A 5,873-nucleotide genomic window follows, 5' to 3' on the forward strand; every position below is an offset into this window, starting at 1 on the left:
TTTACTGCGGCCCCTGGGTGGCCCCTAAGAGGTAAGGAGGCCAGTTGGCGGCTGGAGGGGCCCTGAGCGGCCCGTGGAGGCTGAATCACAAGCAACCACAGGATCTCCAGCAACGCGGCTCCTCTCTACTAAACGGCGTCGTTATTGAGTAACATGGATTAGCATTATGAAATAGCTCATAAACCATAGAGTAACCTAACGAGCTTTCTCACAACGTGTATCAAAGTTTGCTTGACGAACTCGCTTAACCAGTAATTCCTGAGAATTGTAGGTCGCTTGTTGGCAACACAGCAGGTGCAAAACTATAGACTTCTCCACTACTGGACTTGGCGCGCGAAATCAGCTGGATCGTGCAGAGGACCGTTGATCGGCAGAGGCGGTTTTCCAAGTGCTTAGACATTTATTCGGCAGCCAAGCATGATATCGACGATCTTTGGCGTGTCTCGAGATTATAGTGTGGATGAGATACCATAGCAAATCCTTTTCAATCCGATTCGTCGTTTTGTCGAGGCGTTTGAATGCTGTTATTAGGCTTGACATCTTGTATATAGTTCCGCCATAACAAACTCCAAATTTCCCCGGGTTTTCCTTGGCTTGTAGACCAAGTGGGGACCTGCAGATCTTCGAGAGAGGATGATGCTTCCTTGTCTCAGAATAGCCGCCTTTATATCTGGTGGTTGGTTTTAGACGGTTAAGCCTGCTTGTCTGTTCGTATGCTCTAACAAAGCCATTCAAAATGAAAACAACTGCCATCATGCCCACTGTACTCCGGGCGCCATCTTGATTAGTATCTGATCGCTTCTGTCAGGACAGATGCCAACCAATGAAGAATGGCTCAGGCTTTTATCTCATCAATGCAGGGTGAGCGAAGCGTGACGTCAGGTTCGTCTTAAAACACCTTTCTTCAGAGCCCGACAGACGTCGACGACGGCGCCGCCTAAGTGGCTAAATCAACAGCTGTCAGGGTTAAAACGAAACTGGGATGATTGCACTCGAGTGCTCTCTGCTTGGATCTTATTGATTTCCTGCATCAGGCACCGCCTTCCAGTCTGTGTTTCAGCACGGAAGTGCGACCGCATTCTTCTTCGACACCGGTCCCACACTGACCTTATATTCCAATATAAATGCAAAATGGACATCTGGCCACATGGAGTTGCCATGCTGGGTTCACATACGCGGGCAGCCATGAGGTTGCGATGAAGACGCCTCAGGTCACACAAATTAATCCCTCGAATTCCTTCAAATCTTTTCTGTGCGACTCGCAGGGCATGGCCTCATGGAACAGACACGCGGTGAATTTAAAGGCCTAAAACCGCGCAGTGGCATTTAAATGGAAAATAAATCATGGGCTGGCGCCAGATAACATCTCCCAGGAAAGCAAAATCAAGGTTGCATCGAAAAGCATTACGCCTAGGACCAGCTAACCTTTTAAAAGTCACCTTGCATTCACTTAACACGCGCTCAGGTGTGCGTCAAACTGAACCCCCGAATGTTTTTCCTGAATGGTTTCCGAATGGCGCGGCGCAGCCGCGCAAAATTTTGCATAGCTGTCAACAATTGAATAGTGAATCGTTCGGCATAAGAATTGGAGGCATCTTTTTGGGTCGCTGACCTATGACAGGTCAAAGTCAGGCCATGGTTTGGGCGAAGTCAATTTCTAGGGAATCGTTCAATCTGATGCAACAACGGAGTGTTGGACGAAACCGTACATCTCTGAGATGCTCTCTTAGGCAACATAGATAGTGAATGAGCAAATTAAGCTGACTTAGGGTCAGGTATGAAGGCCAGAACAGGGTCAACACCAACCTGCTCTATTACTCTAGGGCTTACTGTATGAGGTAGTTTCTGGTGCTCATTTAAAACTTATGGATGGCAGGAACCGCATTATACAACTTCCATGGACTTTTTAGCGGTCAAAATAGGTCATTGACCTAAGCTGATCCAGGTAATTTTTTTTATTTTTTAGAGGCATACTGCCTAGCGCAATCTTTGCCGCGTATTCAGATGCAAAACTCACAGCAGTATTGTATAATTTTGGTCACCAATACTTTCAAAAGGTCAAACAAGGTCACTGACCTCAAATGAGCATGTGACCTGTTGCTTAGAAGTAGTTATCTAGGTTCTGGGGGCACTTTGGAGGCCAACCAGGAACTTGGCCTTGTTTGACCTTATTTAACCGGAAGATCATGACCTAGGAACCTCAAATATGACCTAGGTGAGTTAACGTACAGGTTAACATACCCTGTAAATTTAGTGTCTCTAACTCTCTTAGTTCCCGAGATCTCAGGGGGGTCAAATTGACCCCCACCCGAGCGAAGGGTGTCTAACTGGCCACTCGGGCGCGTGTTAGGTTTAATCTGGATTTATAACGTTGGCTCTCCCGACTGGCCGCTCACACAAAGGAATGCTCGCACTAAGCTCACACAAAGCATTGCCACGAAAGCACTACGAACAAACTTCGCAAAAGTAAGAATATAGCCATTTCGAAACGAGAGCCATGACTCATCCTTTTAACATCTTCAAAGTAGCAAAATAATCTTCGAAGTTGAAAAGCCGAGCAAGCACGTCATAAATATGAAAGGGGCTATGCATCTAAGAAAACTTGGAGAAAGAAGCGTGTTTGCACAAATAATAAAATGATGCACGTTAACACTAACTATGCTTTTGCAAAATCTACCTTGCTTGAAAGCTACTAGTGATGACTGGGCCAACATACGAACCCCTACGGTTTTTCAATAGTTAATTGAGGCACGTACGCCCGGTAAATAAATAACTGAACAGTGTTCGGTGACATTGAGTGTAACGACCATGATGCTGATGACCTTGTGAAGTCAAGTCATCAGGACGACTTGAAACCATGGCTCGGGACATATCACGCGAAAGCTTATATAGCACCAAGTGCAACTAGATCAGGCATGATTGTTGTAATGACTATATTTGTAGACACAAAAATCGTAATTTCCATGACGATATAAAACCCATGGCACGGGCACTGCAATTTTGCGTTGTACTACTGATTTGCTGTCGCAAGGTCAATTCTAACAAAATCGCGGCAATTTTGTTTATTGATAGCCTACAACCATCTGCTCCTCCATCGGTATGCACGCCACTTTCACAATCCAGGGCACGGGCGTCGCATTTGTATCCTTTTGTGTACGCCACTGCTTTCCGGTCCCCTCAATGTTCAGACTCGCCCCCCCCCCCCCACCCCCCCCCCCGAGCTGAGTCTGTGTTCTCCCAATCTACTGATGCCCAAATGCCTGCGGCAAGCAAAAAGGGCACACATGGGGCGCTAAGAACTATGTCCTATGTAAAAACGGACTGAGAAAACGAACAAACTGATTTGAATCCATGCGCATATTCGCTACTAAGTGATAAAAAAGCCAACATACCTAAAACAAAGATTTTTAATTCTCAGTTCGTGTCCAAGTAACAGGGCAAGGTGGACAGGGGGACAATGCAGAAACAGTGGCCGCAATAGGACCAAAGGGGCATTGTATAAGCAAATGTATAAAGGGGACCAATGAGACCTCAATGTGATTTAAAGGAATGTTCCACATTGTATGAGGTTTTGCACTGGCATAGCCATCTTGAAGATATTCGGTGCAGTTCACAGCCCTGCCTTAAGGACTGAAACCTCTCTAGTTCAGAGCTACACGCCAGAGAACAGGTGCAGGCTTTTTCGGGGGAGAGACTATTCAAGATCACCCAGACAATCCATGACTTTATAATAACGTCATTCAATTCTATAATTCCATTAACCATGCAGCGTATCAAAGGCATTAAAAATAGAATTGTTCAAATCGTTCATATCTGGCGTTGTGAGCACGACTTCAAGATTAACGGCTGTCAGTTGGTTCTCAATCATTGTTGTGCTAGGTGCGATGACGTCATCATGCAACAAAGCATTGAGGAGGATATTTACTGAACAGAGAAATTCTTTTGTCTAGGACAATCTTTTTCGGTGTTAAAACTTGCCATAATAGTTATGCGTGAGTGGTGATTTTATCACATATGATGCTAGTTTCAGTCACTTCAAAATGAAGAGCATTACAATTAACATCTTAAACCAAATGCCTCTCCGCCAACTGCGTTTCTTCGCGAGGTGTATGTACGTAACAAAAGAACGCTGTCTTCCATGAGTCACAAAGACACGAATGTTTATGCTTGATAATTTTGGGTTAATACCTGAGCGACCAGTTAACTGGCCTAGAGGCCCCCCGTTTCCATAAGAGCGAGGGCATGATTACAAACACACCATTGGCATGACATTTGATTCTTATCTTCTTTTCCAAATTTCCTTTTCACGGTCTTGGCCACAGCACATACAGCAGGACAACCGCCCTTCTTCAGCTATGGAACGCAATCTCCTACAGCCCGGCTCTTTCCGTAATGCAGAGAAGGATGGATATTATATTGCTTCTTGGCAAAACACGCTGTCTATTTCCCGACATACACTTTGGCCTCCTCATCCTAAATACCACATAACTTCACCGGCCCCCCAATAGAAATTACTATTTTGCTCTTATATTTTCGATGTGCCTGGTAAAATATCTTAAAATCACGCAATTTATATGCCCATACGGAAACGGCTCGCCGGATGTGCCTTTGCATAGCATGCCAGAGGTTGCTGTCAGGACTGGGCGTGGATTAGCAAGAGAAAGACTGCCCTTCGACTGTATGGGACCGCCACATACCATAAGGTGTCTCGATTTGACCAGGTTTATGATCACAACCGACTTCCATGGAGCCTTCTCACTTTAAGAGGACCTGCCGCCTTCCGGTGTCTGAAAGCATGCTGGAAGTCTCTGGTCAACGTTTCTAACCCGGCCATGCTGTCCCGAGAGAGTCGGTGGTACGAAGTCATCCAGGTGGCTCAAAATTGTCAGGGAGCTCGGGCACCGCGAGGGGTCATTGTCGTGGGCATCTGGGTCTGACATGAGCTGCTACGTGGCGCATCATCACCATTAAAGCGTTTTCTCATGCGAATTCCGCTAAAACGGTCAAGGGTCGGTTCGAGCCGCGAATACTTTTTCATCAGATTTCTTTCTGCATAGAAAGGGCATGGTGCATCTGGGGCTTCATAATATTCTAATGCATGTGAATGAAACATTGTTACGACTAAATACATTTCAACGCACCAACCTCACTTTAAGTCAGAGGAACGCGAGGGCGCGTAAACCGACGATTGGGGCACAGTGAACACTCGAGGCATGATTTGAACAAGCCATTTGCTCGTTAAAAACACCCTCTCATTTGACTAGCCCTATGGACCATCAGCTGGCTTGTGAACGCACAGAAAGAAACACGGTATGTATGCCAGCACATCAAGCGGGAAAAAAAAACATTTGCCACATCGTCTCGACAATGGTGCGCCCGAGGTCATTCATTTATTGGCTTCAATGTCATATATTGATCTTATGTCACCATGTTTACCACGCTATACATGCAAATCACATTTTGCTTTCCTCCCTTAGGGATTGCCTGCAGCATTTCTCGTACACGTTGCTGCCTCTCGTGTCAGATTACCCATTCACAAAAAGGCAAGTACGTTTACTGGATAAATGAACATTCTCCGCAATGAATTTGATGTAGTATAACTCTATTCAGGCTAGTATCATGGGCCAGGACCTGATTTTGATAGTAGATCTAAAATGCACAAAAAATACACTACGATGAACAGTACGGAATTGATGCTTAATTACTAGCTATACAAACAAGCAACGGAACAAACAAAATTTGCCACCGAAGCGTTTTGGCCAAGTTATTATGCATCTTATCTTTAACCATTATGTACACATTTAACGTCCGTGAATTTGGTCCTATTGGATCACCCAATAAAGTATTGTAAACCTGAAATGAAGAATACGTAA

Source organism: Pollicipes pollicipes, unplaced genomic scaffold (assembly GCF_011947565.3).
Source record: "Pollicipes pollicipes isolate AB1234 unplaced genomic scaffold, Ppol_2.1 Scaffold_4881;HRSCAF=5763_pilon_pilon_pilon, whole genome shotgun sequence".
Lineage (NCBI taxonomy): Eukaryota > Metazoa > Arthropoda > Thecostraca > Pollicipedomorpha > Pollicipedidae > Pollicipes > Pollicipes pollicipes.